This window comes from Triturus cristatus, chromosome 6 (genome assembly GCF_964204655.1).
Source record: "Triturus cristatus chromosome 6, aTriCri1.1, whole genome shotgun sequence".
Taxonomy (NCBI): Eukaryota; Metazoa; Chordata; class Amphibia; order Caudata; family Salamandridae; genus Triturus; species Triturus cristatus.
In genome coordinates this window covers 1742976279-1742992312 of record NC_140589.1, presented here as the reverse complement: position 1 = coordinate 1742992312, position 16034 = coordinate 1742976279, and the positions used below count along the sequence as shown (strand labels likewise).

The 16034-nt window shown below is 47.3% G+C and overlaps 1 protein-coding gene across 1 annotated transcript in view; it reads left to right on the top strand.

Annotated features, from left to right (window-relative positions):
- Positions 1-16034, top strand: part of ALK (ALK receptor tyrosine kinase) — a 2691376-nt gene that overhangs the window by 2323857 nt on the left and 351485 nt on the right. The window lies entirely within an intron of this gene.

Below are 16034 nucleotides of genomic sequence, written 5' to 3'. Positions count from 1 at the left end.
TGAACCTGGGTCGAAATCAGGAAAGGCGACTATAAAAACCAGTTATCTCTTTTTCTGACACTGGTCAATTGCTCTGACATCAAGGAGCAGCCGATCTTCCCTTTACCACCATTTAGGTGACGTCTCCCCTTCGGGGAAGTGGGGGATACGATTGCCCTGAAATGGCAGCAACATGCAATTGGGCAACAAAAAGTCTTAATATAAAAGACATGCTTATCACTTCGAAACTACCATCCAAGGCTGGACAGTTCCATGGCTACAAACAGAAGAGAGACATAATGTGACCCAATTTATTTTCTATAAGTGAATAATTGGAAGATATAGGGCTGCATACAAGCTCCTATGATGTTTATGGTATTTAACAGCATGTTTCACCTTCAGCCTATATCCATTTTCTCCCGCTCTCCCGCACCGATTTCTCCTCTTCGTCGTCCCCCCCACCCACAGTTACATCACTGTTATCACGTGTTTTTTCCTTCATAGTTCCTGGTAAAGCAACATATGGCATGTTGAACTACTATTCTTGTATATGTATCTTACTTTCATTGTCCACTGTAGGACACCTTATTTTCAATCCCTTGGAAAGAGTGCTATATAAAACTGTTAAATAAATAAATGAATAACTAAAAGGCCCTCAGGATTTTTTGAGAGGGAAGACATGGCGGCCCCATTCACGCAGAGCAACATCAGGCTTCCGATCCTAGACAAAATCAGTTGCCAACATCAAAACTTCCAAAGGGATGAACTGGATGGTAGAGTTGATGAGATTGACAAGCGACTTGAAGACCTCCTTGACAAGACAGATGAAGGAGAGTATAGATCCAGTGGCGTAACAAAAGTTTAAGGGCCCCCCCTGCAATGTACATGGAGGGGCCCCCGCTCTGAATTTTATCCGCAGCGTGGTTTGCGGGGTTCTGTGTTATGCCCCTGTATAGATCCAAACAAAACAACCTACGCAATAGGTGTATTCCTTATACAGGTTTGAGCGCAGAGCCTGGGGGATTATCTTCAAGGCCTGTTTTATACTCTATACCAGGTCCATGATGACTCTATGATTGCACTTGTTTGTACCAACAGAATGTACACAGATTAGCAAAATAAAAATAATTGGACCCTGGATGTGTTAACATAGATACATTTATTCAAAGTAAAAGAAGAGGTTTTACGGGCAGTGCAACAGGCAGAATCAATAAACTACAGGCATGTTCTGATCTTTTTATTGAGGATTTATTGATAGTGACTCTTGCAAACAAGAAATCCCTTAAACTGGCAACTGACTATCTGCGATTCAAGCAAATTCTCTATTGGTGAGGATATTCCTTCCGCCTCCTCTGATGCATAAATGCTAAACAACACTCTGTGACCACTAGGGAGGACGTTATCTGAAAGAGACAGTTAGTTATAGATTCTTTACTTTAGAATTACCCCCAGGCGTCAGACTGGCTTCGGAGTATTCTTTTCTCTTAGCAGTACCGATGCACGTCGGTAGGTGGTGTCGGTCGAGTGCACGTCCGTCGTCGGTGTCGTGGACGCTGGAGTGACATTGCGGTGCTCACTTAGACAGCGCCCCTGCGTGTTAACATCAGTTCTTTCTTTTTCCGCGCCACCCTATCGCAGATCCGGAGAGAGCTTACCCCTTTAGTCACTTTTTGACTAAGTTTTTTCAACTTTTGTCAACTTTTTTTTTGAGTCATTGACTCCTGGTGCGTGAGGGATGTCCCATCGTCGGACCGGCTTCAAGCCCGGCGAGGTCTGTCACAAACTGATGTCTGTGATGGACCCACACCTCGTCTGCCTTTGGTGTCTGGAGCGCGACCCCATCCCAAAGTGGTGCTACGACTGCCGGGCCATGAATCCGAAGTCTTTTGGGGAGCGGTCCCGAAAGCTCTTAGAGGCCTGGCTGTCGGATCCGCGCTGCTCCCGGTCTCGCTCGAGGGGAAGGTCTCGAGACCGTTCGCGGAGCTACCACAACTCATCCAAGTCTTCGCACTCCTCGGGTAAGGCGACACTGGATCTGGAGTGTCGTCGCTCTAAGATTTCGTCTCCTACGCTCATCAGCTCTGGGGATGGGGTGCGCGTCAGTCCTGGTGACAGCAATGAGCCCACGTTAGTTCACACAAAAACGTAGTTCTGGAGTGGCAGTGGGTGCAGCAGCCTTTGGGACCAAGCCCACTGGGCTGGCCCAAGGACTATTGGAGGGCTCAATCACCCCTAACGCCAACATCTTAGAGACCTCCTCTTTGATGCTGGCCCTGACCCGGTCAGTCCACCTGTAAATCTTGTGCTTCACAGGAGGGCTGTCAATGGTGTCCACATCATGGGTACATCAGTGAGTAACACCTGGGGTCAGAGAGAACAGTGGGGCAAACTGACCCAACAACTGGTGACAGTCGCTCTGCTGCTCTGGGGTCAGTGTAGGGGAGAGGATCACACCTTCCACTGACCCATCGTGGTATTTGGTAGACAGGAGGTAAGGGAGAGGTTCACTCTCCTCTTCCACCCCCTCATCTGTCGCCAAGAGCATGCTCACTTCGGCCCTCTCGAAGTGGGGCTTGAGGCGGTTTACGTGGAGGACCCTCAAAGGGTTCTTTGGAGCCAGCAAATCCACCAGGTAGGTGACATCCCTTTTGCGCTCCACCACCTCAAACGGCCCATTCCACTTTTCCTGCAAGGCACAAGGTTCCACTGGGGCCAAGACCCACACTTTTTCCCCAGGTTGAAATTCAACCAAAGTGGCATTCTGGTCATACCACATCTTCATTTCTTCCTGGCTTGCTTCTAGGTTTGCCTGAGCGAATTTCCTGAAGCGGGCAGTTTGGTTTCTGAAGGCCAACATGTAACTAAACACATCCTGGGGAGTTTTTCTTGGAGCTGCCTCCCAGCCTTCTTTCACCAAACTCAGAGGTCCTCTCACAGGGTGACCATACAGAAGCTCAAAGGGACCGAAACCAAGAGACTTCTGTGGCACCTCCCTGTACGCAAAGAGGCATGGTAAGAGGACGTCCCACTTATGCCTCATGGGTTCGGTTAGACCCTTAATCATGTCCTTCAAGGTGTGGTTGAATCTCTCCACCAGACCATTACCTTGTGGGTGGTAAGGAGTGGAGAACTTGTAGGTTACACCACACTCCTTCCATAGGGATGTCATATACTTGAATATGAAATTGGTCCCCCTGTCAAAAACCACCTCTCTGAGGAACCCCACGCGGGAAAAGATCCCCATTAACGCCCGGCTCATCACTGGCACCGTCATTGTTCTGAGAGGGATTACCTCCGGGTACCGGGTGGCATGGTCCACCAAGACCAGGATGTACCTGTTGCCCATGGTTGTCCTGGGATCCAGTGGCCCCACAGTGTCCATCCCTACCCTTTCAAAGGGTGTTCCAACAACTGGAAAAGGTTGGAGAGGAGCTTTGTCCATCCTCCCACTCTTACCACTTGCCTGGCAAGTTTGGCAAGACCTACAATGTCCATCTGACTGTCTTCGCATTTGAGGCCGGAAGAAGTGGGTGACATGCCTGTCAAAGGTCTTGTCCTGCCACAAATGTCCTGCCAAAGGCACGTCATCAGCCAGACCCAGTAGGAAGGTCCTGAAGCGTTGGGGTACCATCAGCACACGGGCTGACACAGGCTCAGCGACCTTAGGCTCACTATACAGGAGACCATTTGCCCAGTAGATCCAATGTGATCCGGACTGATCACCAGCTGCCTAGTCTGCAGCCTGCCGCCACTGCCCCTCTAGAGAAGGGCACTCTTTCTGCTCCTTGCAGAATTCCTCCCTGGTGGGACCCCCTGTTGCCAATGGGTCAGCTCAGAGATGTCCCCCAGTTCAGCGACCTGCTCTCCTATAGGCACAGGGGCGTCCTCCTCTAGGTCTGCCTCCTCCCAGTCCGTGGGAACATCAGGGGCCGGTTTCCCGCACCCATTGCCCTTTCTCTTGGCAGGGACCTGGGACACTTTTTCAGGCTCAAGTCCTCTTGATCACCCTTTCTGGCAGCCATTGACCAAGTGGACACGCATGCCTACTCTGGCAACCCAAGCATCTCCAAGTGAGACTTGAGCTCAACATCCTTCCATAAGGACTATTCCAGGTTGTTACCTAGCAGACAATCTACAGGCATGGCAGGGCTCACAACCACCCTCAAGGGACCTGAGACCCCCCCACTCGAAGGGAACCTGTGCCACTGAATTGTCCACAGCAATTACTTGGTGGAATGCCCCTGGGACTACCTGCTTCTCAGACACCAGATAACACTGGACTGAGGTCACACTGGCATCAGTATCTCTGAGAGCCTCTACCCTTTTCCCATTGATGGTCACCCAGGTGCTGTTTTTCTTTGTGTTAGGGGGCACCTGGTTTCCTGGGACCATCTCACTGTTCCCTAGTGAGACGAGGGTCATTTCTGCGGGATCCCCATCCTCCTGTGGGTACCCCTCCTCCCCAAGCGCTACACTAGCCAACATCTTGGACTGCCCACCGTTGGGTGGCTGGGCCCCCTTGGGGAACTTGGGGTCCCCCTTCATGTGATCCACCTGGTCACATGCAAAGCACTTGCGGGGGTCGGTCTCTGCAGGCTTTCCTGAAGAGACCACTGCTTTCTTGTCTCCTGGGGGATGGGAACCTTTACCCTGGGTATTAGTTTCGGGCCCTTTAGAGAACTCCTGCATTTTACCCTTGTCCCCCCCACTCTTCTGTTGGGGATCCTGCCCACCTTTGGCTGAGTCTCCCCATGCGCTTTCCTGTGGACCCTGTGTGAGAAGTTGGCCTGGTATATGCTGGTCACTAATTAAAGTGGCCACCTTGCACCAGTACAATTCGACTCTTATGTTAGATAGGTTTAAGACAACCTTTTAAAGAAAGCTATCCTAGTGGTAGCTGTGGAGAGCAGCCTTCAGGCTAAGTCTCTGAGGAATGTAAAGCAGCTTGTTTTACCTTATAATCTCTTGAATCACTAAATGAAAGGACACCACACAGGTATATATATAAAATATATATGTATTTATTACTATACACACTCTACTAATCTCTTTATGAGATTAGAAGTCAAGGACATATGCACAAATCAACGTTTCATAACAAATTAAGCACTTATATGGCTAGGGCCCTAGGGGTGTACCAGACCATATACTAAAAAAGAGGTATAAGTACTTGAGAAGGGAGAAGGCCTAAGGTCTTCAGAAGCGCTGGGGCCTCACTAATCCTCCCAAGGCAGGTAAGTAAAGGACCCACGGGAGACGCATGCAGTGTGAGAACACAGCCATGGATCCAAATAGACTTCAATGGAGCAAGTCGCGGTTTGATTTTTAAAATTTTAGGATACTTCGGGAGAGTCTACAAGCAAGTCACTTACAGGGTAAGTAGTTCTAGAGCCAACACACACAGGAGCACCGGAGTACTCGAGTTACCTCACCCAGGGAAGCCGGGTGCATAGGTATCCTTTGGTGTCGGGTCGCGGCGTCGTTTTCAGTGGGAGCCAAAGAAGACTTGTTGCTTGTGAAGACAGAAGAAGTGTCCGGTGGAATCCAAGGCTGGATTCAGAAGAAGGAAGACCTGAAAGCAGAGGAGACAGTGTTCAAAGTCACTTGCCAGTGGATGCCCACAGTAGTCGGTGATTTCAGGTGATCACCGGTGTCTTGACTCTTCAGCCACGAGGTCCAGGAGGCGTTGACGACGATGACCAGGAGCTGGATTCGGAGTGTCCCACGAAGTCTGCAGCTTACTGAGGTGTCGGCAACCAGATTGGAGCCAACAAGCCTTGGCAACAGCAAGTCTCGTGGAAAGTGAAGAAAGTCAGCGGTGCAGACCAGCAAGGTCTGAGGGACTCACCCAGTGAGGGTAAGTCAGGGCAGGCCTGGAGCAACCAGGGGATACCTTTGGTTCTGTAGAAAAGTCTTCAGGGGACCCACAAGCCAACCAGCAAGGGATCGCGAAGACGCCTCGGGAGGATTCACTTCACAGGAGCCCACGGTCACTCGGGACGAGGTAGGCCTCTGATCTTCAGTGGAAATCCTGCTGGAGGCTTGGACCACACGTGGTCTAATGCACAAGTTCGTAGAACGTCGTGAAGGGGTTGCACTCGACAATAGTGCACGGTACCCGGGTATTGCTGTTCCTCATCACATCGATCGGACTAAAACAGGGTTGTGTCCTAGCTCCACAACTATTTAACCTATTCATTTCTGACCTCTCAGGCAAATTAAACAACTGTAATGCTCATGCACCGAAACTTGGCAACCTCCAACTCACTCATATGGCTTATGCCGATGACATCGTGCTTCTGAGCCTAACCAAAGTGGGCCTGTCTAGACTACTAGCTGTAACATCGGAGTTTTTAGTGGCAAATAATCTAGCTTTTAACCTGTCCAAGACAAAGACAATGTTAATAACCAACCGCAGATCTGCGCATCTTAATGTCACGCTTGAAGGAAGACTCCTGGAAAGAGTATCAAATTACAAATATTTAGGTTATTACATCGACGACAAACTGAATTTAAACGCTCAAAAAAAATACATGGCGCAAAGAGCAGGAGCCCTAATATTTGCTTTAAGTATACTTGCAAAAAAACTGGAAGGTCCTTCTTTTACTCCCCTATTGACAGTGATGGCCACCAAAGTTCTTCCTACCCTAGCGTACGCTAGCGTAGCAATGCATGGCAAGGACGCAGTTATTTTAAACAACCTCATCACAAAAATCTACAAGAAGGTCCTAAAATTACCGAGCTCAGCTTCACCTGCTCAGGTGCGTCTAGAATTTGGCGTAATGAACGAGTCATTGGGACGACTTTACACAAGCATCAGAGTATGGTACCGGATTAAAATGAATTCCATAAATAATACAATGAACCGATTTTTGTGGCAGGAATTAGAAAACCATCAAAACTCCGCCGCTAATAAATATCTGACATGCGCTCTGGAGCAAACATGCACCGCCAAACTATGGGATAAAGATCTGCCATACATTTTCTTTAAACAGGCACTAAAAAAGGGGGCTAAATTTCATTCATTAATTACTGACAAAGCCATCTTTTCAGACCGCTCCCATTCTTGGTTTGTGATTAACAGTTATAAAAAACTCACACCGGCTGCCTACTTAGAAACAACATATTCGGTTTTCATCAAAAAGAAGCTAATGGCCGTGAGATTCGGTAAATTACCAACTCTTGCAGACGAACCGGTCTGGAAACGACCAGACTCAGTTGTCTGTCGTCTATGCGGCACTACAAAAGAAAATTTAATCCACATTGTATGCCACTGTAAGACCCTGAATCAGGAACGTACGTACTTTTTAAAGCACATTTTCAGGGCCAAGAGACTACGTACCTGTAGGTCTGCCATTATTGGTGCTTTGGACTCAACATCCCCCATAATTAACTGCAAACTGATAAAGTTCCTGATAGCTTTTGAAAAGCGATTGAAAGCAATATGAAATATCTAAACAAATAGGCCTTTTATATTAATGACTGAATTACTGATGTACAATTGTTAAAATTTCATGGTATTTTCAGAAATTCTGCTTTTTTAAACTGCGCCTGGAAATAATTTTATCTGTTTATTGTAAAGGACAATTTTTCTTTTAATCGTTTGTTATGGTTTTAATTAACTAAACAATAAACGTTTACTCATCACTCGTGGGGTCCACTGGCCTCAGCTTTGCTGGGGTCTCACGATGGCCGTTGAGATGTCAGGAAATCCACTTCCGGGGCTGCAGGGACTTCGGACTCCGGCGGGAGCGGGAAAGTTTGCGACCGTTGATGCAAAGCTTTGGTGCCTGCCAAGCAGGGGAGTCACTCCTTGACTCCAAAGGAGATTCTTCAGTCTTCCAAAGGTAGTGGAACGTCGAAGGTCCAGGATTCTTCTTCAGAGCGTCATCCAGGGATATCTAGTTTGCAATGGCAAGGTTTCCTAACTTATACTACAAGGAAGGGGGGGGAGTGGGTGGTTACACCCACTTCCCTTTGTCCAGTTTCGCACCAGAGCAGGGGCTGGTAGCCCCTGAACCGGTTTGAGCTGGCATATGCACGGAGGAGCCTACTGTTCCCCCAGTGCAGGACTTCAAAGCACTCTAGGAGTGCACCCACCCAGCCCCAATACACTGAATCCTGTCTGGAAGGTGGTTACACCTCCCTGTGACCGGATGCCTATTGTTGGGCCTCCTCCACTGCGAGTTTCGATCAGCAGCAGGAGGGCAGCCCAGTGTCTGTGCTGGTGGCATCCATTTTGTGATGCCAGGGCTCTTCAGGATTCTACCGTGTTTCCACAGTGGGTGCATGTCTATCCCTCCAGAAGGGTGGGATCATACTCCCACACCAGTTACTGGTGTGGGGGTATGATTCCAAAGCGTTTGACACCAAACACAACATGTTTTGATACAGCCATCCCAAAGTTAGCATTTACCGCTAGGTTAAAATGCACTTAAGAGTATTTGGCTTAACCGCATCCACAAACAGCTACAGAGAATGGACTCTGAGAGCTGCAGAGGGGCCCTGCTCAGGCAGAGGCACCCCCTCACATGGAAACCAAGCACCCTGCCCTCAGGATTGATAGGGCCTGCCGTAGGGGTGACTGATAGGTGTATATGTGTCTGTAAGGTGAGATATAGGGAACCTATACCTCAGTGAGGAGTGCTAACACTACCTCACCCAGGCTGCAGTAGCAGGCCTGTGGTGTCAGATTTAGTCTGCTTCCCAGGGGTGGCATAATACATGCTTCAGCCCCTGGTAGGCCTGTGAAGTACCTATGCCCTGGGTACCTAAGGTACCATATACTAGGGGCTCATAAGGTACCACAGTATCCAATCACTAGTGCATCTAATATGCACTCCAAGTTGTTTAGAGAGAACAGATAGGCTGGGGCCCTGATTAGCAGGGTCCCAGCCAGACTATAGCCAGAAATCAGTGTTAACATCAGAAAAAAAGTGGGGGCAACATAAGTGCAGATCCTACTCTCCTACACCCTGGTACTCACCTAGCGGTCCGCCTCCATAGCAAGCTTCCTGGGGTCAGTCAGCTTACTATCAACTAGGTGCTGGCGCAGATCTGCAAAACATAGACTAGACAAGTGCTCCCATGCAATCAAATTGTGGAGTCCCTGAAAATCTTTAACGTTACTGCCCTTCACCCAGCCATCCAGCGACCACCTAAACGCATCTACACACTCCAACCAAGAGTTGGCATCGGACTTCTTAATGGACCTGAACTGATCCTAGTACTTTTCAGGAGTAAGATCATACTTGGTGAGAAGGGCGTCCTTCATGTCAGGATAGGTGAGGTCATACCCCTTACCCAAAGCTACTAAAGTATCCCTAGCTTCTTCTGGAAAGAGAGGCCACAATCCTGCTCCCCAATTCCTCTCAGGGACCCCATTCATGTGTATCGCTGCCTCGTAACCCTGAAACCACCTTTATATGTCATCTCCCTTCTTGAATTCCTTGCCCACATTCTTAGGGATGTGTACAATTCTGTCCGCCTGTCCTGATGGGTTGCTGCCACTATCTGAGCTGGCTCAACTCCTCTGATCCAGCTCCTTTATCCTGATCTCTTAGTCTAACATCATCCTTTTCTCCTCCATGTCTAACTTAAGCTTCTGTAGTTCTGCTGCTACTTTCCTTGCTTCCCGCCTGCCCTCCAGCTCCTCTGGGGACAAGCTACTGCTACCTGGCCTGGAGGGTTCCCCCCTCCCAAAAGCACATCCACCCTAGGAATAGGCTCCTCCACCTCTCCACTGAGAACACCAGACTGCTCGCTGGCATGTCTGGCTGCTACCCAGTCCCTCAGCGCCTTTTGTAGCTCCTCATTCCTAGTGAGGTCTCCGACTTGGACTTTTAGGTTTTTGCAAATCGCTTTCAATTCCTTAATATTATGGGATTCCAACCTATCCTCCTCAAAGACAACTTTCAGTGATGCAACAGATGATGCTCTTGATTCAGGCATGATGAAGTAGCAAGTTCAAACTGGCAAGATCAAAAATAGGCCAAAAAGAAAAAGAACCAGTATGTGGCACGCAATGGTCTGCGATTTGGTAGTAGTGTACACCAACCACTGTAAGTCAAGTGCAAACCCAAGTCCTATCCCAACGCTGCCACCAATGTTAGAAATTGGGGTCTCTAGTTGGCATAGGTACGCCTCGACCTGCTTCACCTCCCTCTGCATCCTCCGAAAGACCTTCAAGTGGATTTCCCACGAATGCAACAAGACCGTCACCCATGCACTCGTAACAAGCAGACTGGACTACGGTAACACCCTCAACGCCGAAATCAACAAAACCCTGCTACACAAGCTCCAAACCATCCAGAACACTACGGCCAGACTCATCCTGGGAACCCTACAACACGAACACATGACCCCGCACCTACGGACCTCCACTGGCTCCCCATCAAGAAGAGAGTAATCTTCAAGCTACTCACCCACACCTACAAATCCCTCCAATACCTCAACGAAAGAGTCTCCTTCCATGTACCCAAAACGAACCACCGCTCCGCTGACCTCGCCCTGGCAGAGACCCCACGCATCCGCAGAACCAGAGCAGGCGGAAGAGCCTTCTACTACGTCGCAGCAAAGACTTGGAACGAGCTCCCAGTCAACATCAGACGCTCCCCCACTCTGAATACCTTCAGGAAGAGCCTCAAGACCTGGCTCTTCGACTGACCTGGAGCTGCACCCCCCCCCCCCCACCCCACCTCCCAGCACCTTGAGACCCTCACGGGTGAGTAGCACACTTTTTAAACCCCTGATTGATTGATTGATTGATTGAACTACTACTTTGTCACATGGAGTCCCACTTATTGACATCTGCCATGCGGCCACATGGGCATCTATGCGCACGTTTACCAGACATTACTGCCCAGAGCTACGGCTACTTTCCCCGTTCTGTCCTCCAGGACTTTCTGGTGTGAACTTCGTTCGCAGACCCTCCTCTGGGGTTGGCATTGCTAGGGTATCTATTCTAAGGTAAGGAATCTATAACTAGCTGTCTCTTTCAGATGCACAAGTTACTTACCTTCAGTAACGATGTATCTGTCACTTAGGGCATCACATGAAACTCACAAACGGTGATGGAACAAATTGTCTAACAACTGGCAATCACTCGGTATAACATCCCAACCCATTGTTCTTTTGTTCACCACACCACCTCAGTTTGGACCCAGCCATATGTAAATCGGTCTTGAACCTGCTCCTCAAGGGAGCCTGGTCATGTTCTCCCTGAACCTGGACTCAATCAACCCAGGACCAGTTTAGGATCTATACAGTACACAATTCTCTAAACAAAAGATCAAAAACAAAACTCTGAACTGGTATAGCTACTTAATAGACAAGCTGAAACATGGATAGCCACTTTCAGCGAATGTAACTTGCAGAATGATGGTCATTCTAATAGGGAAACATCGTTTACAACGCGGGGATTACATCGCGATGCCATTACATCGCGGTTTTTACAACGCAAGTCGTTACAATGACTTGCGTTAGATGGCGCTCTAGGACAAGGAATAGTATAATTTACTATCCAACACCTTCCCTACTGTACGTAGACTGGAGTTGGAATAGTAAATTATACTACTCCGAAGTCCAGCGCCCCCCAACGCAAGTCGTTATAACGACTTGCGTTGTCAAAACCGCGATGTAATATACCGCGATGTAAATGTATGCGTTGTAACGTCATACATCCATTCTAATAACATGTCCCACTGACCATTATTGTGTTCGTGTTTGGTAGCTCTATTTGAGCACATCAGGGAAAGGATTTTAAAACATTTGAGGAGTCCTGTTGAAAACGAGTATTGGGTATCATAAATTGTACAATCAAAAGGTATTAGGAATGGACCTTGGTTTGTTGGTCTAAATTCGTTGACCGTTTCGAACGTCCTAGACTTTTGCATGCATTCAATAGTAAACATTGCTTGTTAGAAATGCTTATATGCGAGAGGATTTTAGTTCTCAATCAATTAATCATGACTTTCAAATTTTTTTCCCTGGAGCACAGTTGTATATTTTTCTGTAACTCATAGTTTTTAGGGTGATGATGAAGCTCTTTTAAGATCATATAAAGCTGAGAGGGGTCGGTTTGGGCTGCAGATAGATGATGATTCTAGGTAACATACAAAATTTGGGGTTGCCAACTGGCATCCAGGATAGGGATGATACAATATTTAGATCAGTAAAGCGACCTTGAGATGGTAACTTCTGAAACTTAGGTTGTGGCAATAGTCAATAAAAAAAATATTGCGGGAGCCTAGGAGAATTACAACAGAGATTGGTAATGTAACTGACAGATGGAGTTGGTGCAGAGACATTTTAGTATGCTATTGTCAGAGATGGTCGGATCTGTATAAAAAGTGACTAAATCAGTGCTTTTAAACGTTGGTGTCAAGAGACTAGTGATGCGATGTTATTTTTATTTATTCTTGAAGTAATTAATATCTGTGATGCAGTGGTTGTTTTTAAAGAACCAAGTAGATTGACACGTTTTTCCATTGACCATCTTCGTTGCGTTTGGTGTTATTTAACCATAGACAACTCTTGTTTGACTTATTGTATCCCAATATGGATTATTTTGGAATGTCTGTAGGTTTTTATATATCCACTATTTTAATTGAATAATCTTGAACTCATTTATGTAAATGTTGGAAAAACGGAAACTCTATCAAACTAAAGTTTTGCATAAGCAGGTTGGGAAGGGAGAAGCTTTAGTAAAAACCTTGAATAACATTAAAATATTCACGCTTGACTAATTAAAAAATACAAAATAGTAAAAGTAACAGTTAATAAAACTGTCTGATTTAGAAAATCAATTGTAACTTCGTCTCAGGTTCAATCCTTTAAGACTTTTTACCACTCTCTGCTTTCTTGAACCAACAATCGTTGTTATGTACAGAGCCTCATTTCTACACAGCTCGGTTTGCGCCTCACAAATATTAATATCTTGACATCGAATTGGCTCACATGGAACTACTTTGACTCTGTAGCCCAGGTGAGAGTGTAAACCTGTCGTTTTGCCGACGGTAGCAAAAGTGTTTGTATTCCTGTCCTAGTAACCACTTCTGGATAGATGGAACCCACTCAAGATTCCTGACTCATCAGGCAAAAAAAAGCAACTGTTCCACACACTCTTTCCCTAAAGATGTGTGGTTTGCAAGGCTAACAAGTTGATGATAGATTAATATTGCATACATGTCTGCATTTGGAAACAGGAAAAAGGGTTTCTGAGTGACATCTTAGAAAACTCGAGCTTCAGTCTCGTCTATTTGATGTCATTTAAAACCCCTCGGTGAAAAGCATCCCCCTTATTCAGTTAGCTGCTTCTAATTCTATAGGGTCTGCATAGTAATTTACTTTCAGCCCCAAGCAAATGTGAATCTGTTTCATCCAGAAACATGCAGTAAGTTGAGTGATTGTTTTTCTGCGAATGGAAGAATAAGACCCTGAAAATGAAAATGCGTTAAGGGAAATGCTGCTAGAATAATTATTTGTACTTCACTGCCCCCTAACAGATGATGCCACATCTAAAAGGGATGACGCAAATATCAGGCATAATTCTATTTTGTAAAAATATAATTATCTGCCTATAAAATTCGCTCCATTTGGTAAACAGCGAAATGTAAAACTAATGAAATAATTCAATATGCAGATAAGAACTGCTAACTGTCCTGCGCTGAACTTGAGCATCTGGAACCCATTTGGAGGAGCAAAGATTACATTTGCTGGATATCCAAGCTCATAACCTACCCATGGTTACATAGACTGCAGTCGTCAACCACCCTGCTAGTATTGTTGAGACTTTAGAGACTAACAAAACTTTAACTTACTAGTACCTAAAACGCAATGTCCACACCCTTCAAGTACAACAGTAGGATTAATTGCCGAGCCAGTACTGACACCAGCTCAGCCCCTTCTCACACAAGCACTCATTACTTCCTTTATTGAAATTCCAAACACAAATATTCCATATCTTTGTCGCCACAAGAAAATGACATCACCATATATGACATGAACAAAGGACTAAAGGAGATCGGGAAACACCCAAAACCTGAACGGCAACTCACAAATTGGACAATACCCACATGCTTAAGTTTGTGGGCTTTTCCAAACTTTTTTGTCTCTGCAGTTTTCTATAGCACAGACCTGGCCCAAGGGCATATGAGCCCTTTACAACAGAACCAGACTATGTTACACATGTTTTTTAGGAGATTAGGTGATTTGCCCAGAATCACAAGCCGAGGCCAGTATTCAAGCCTGGTTCCCCATGTTCGAAAGTCGACGTCTCTAGCCACTAGGCCACATCTTCCCTTTCCAGAGAAACCTAACCTGTAACTCTCACTCCCTGCCTTTTGAGAGTGACTTACTCATACACAATATTGCATAATCAGGGAGCAATATTGTGCATGACTGTTAGACCTTGCATCCGTGGTGTGGTTTCCCCCTAAGCTTTTTGCCTTCTGACTGCCGGTTTCTTCTGACTTAGTTTTTAGTGGCCTTAGGATTCTGCCCACTTTACCACTGCTAACCAGTTCTAAAGTGTTTGTGCTCTCTCCTTAAAACATGCTAAGATTGGTGTATACCTAATCTGCATATTTAATGTATATGTAAGTCTCTAGTAAAGTGGCACTAGCTGTGCCGAGGCCCTATAAAGTAAATGTTACTAGTGGGCCTGCAGCACTGACTGTGCCACCCACTTCAGTAGAATTTCAAACTTGTGACAGGCCTGCCAATGCAGCCTGTGTGTGCGGTTTTGAGCTGTCCATTTCAAACTGGCAAAATAAACCTTCTGCCAGGTCCAAACCTTCCTTATTAGGTCTCGGCTCGAAGGCTGCGCTTGCGCAGTCTCAATCCGAGATTTAATGACTTGGAGAAGAGGGGCTTGAACCCGCCCCTCTTCTCCCCTGTTCTCCATTGGCTGGCCTCTTGAATGCTGGCCAGCCATTGGAGAAGAGGTCCCGTCACTCCGATCAGGCCCGGTCCTTTTCGGATCGGGGGCGTGTTTTTTTCAGAAAGTCTAATTATCTCCTCCAGCCAATTGCAAGAGGAGATAACAGCAAAACACGCCCCTGAATCCGAAAACGCCACTGCGTTTCTCCGAGGCATTTCTGCTTCGCCTCGGAGAAAGGCGGTGGTGTGCTTGTTCTAAGGCCCTCTGGAAGCGAACAACAGTTTAATTAAGCGCTAATCTAAATAAATGAGCCGCGTACATTTCTAATCGGTGCTCGCTACGACTCACGCGCCCAAACGCACCCTAAATGGCTCCTTTGCGCAACGGCAGCGTTCAGTACTTAAATAAACGGTGGCATCTTGGCATTTTCTGCCGTACAAAAAGTCAGTAAAAAGTTGAAAGTTAATGGGGTCTTACCATGATGACGCACGTGCAGTCGCCGGCAGCCCCCGGAGCATGCAGGAGCTCTGGTGACGATCGCTGCTGCTGGTGAGGTGCGTGTGTGCTCAGGGCAACAAACGACTCATCCCAGGCTGCCCGCACCTCACAGGCTCCTCCTGAAGCTCACCCTTACATCTATAAAAACCCTCCGCCGGTGGCGCCAAACCGGCTGCGCCAGGCACAGTGCAGCCGCACCGATAGGGCGCTGGAGAATGCCCGGCTCTACTCCCCCTGCACCGGACCCAGACCTTCCTTCATGGGGCTGCTGCCTGCGGCGAGGCAGGGGTTAACGAGGTGCGTCTGTTGTGTGGGTGTGACAGCAAAAAAGTTGAGTCTGCTGAAAGTGAAGTGCAGGGAGAAGGAGGGGGTAGGGGCAGAGAATCAACGGGCTCCTGTCAGAACCTGGTACAGATGCCCACCAGGTGTACCCAAGTACCATGCTTGCCGGGGGGGAGGGGGGGTCCGCGACTTTCTGGGGGTGCATCTCGCAGTCTCACTTCCAAACCGAACTATTGAATACGTTTGCTTTTCCTGGACTTTGACAGGTACCTTTGTCATCTCATTAGAAACTACTGAGTGGACACAGTAGCAATGTAAACACGAAGGAAAGAGGCGCTGTGCAGTGCTCCCAGGCGTGCCCGGTCATGTGTGTTTAACCCCTTCAGTGCCCATG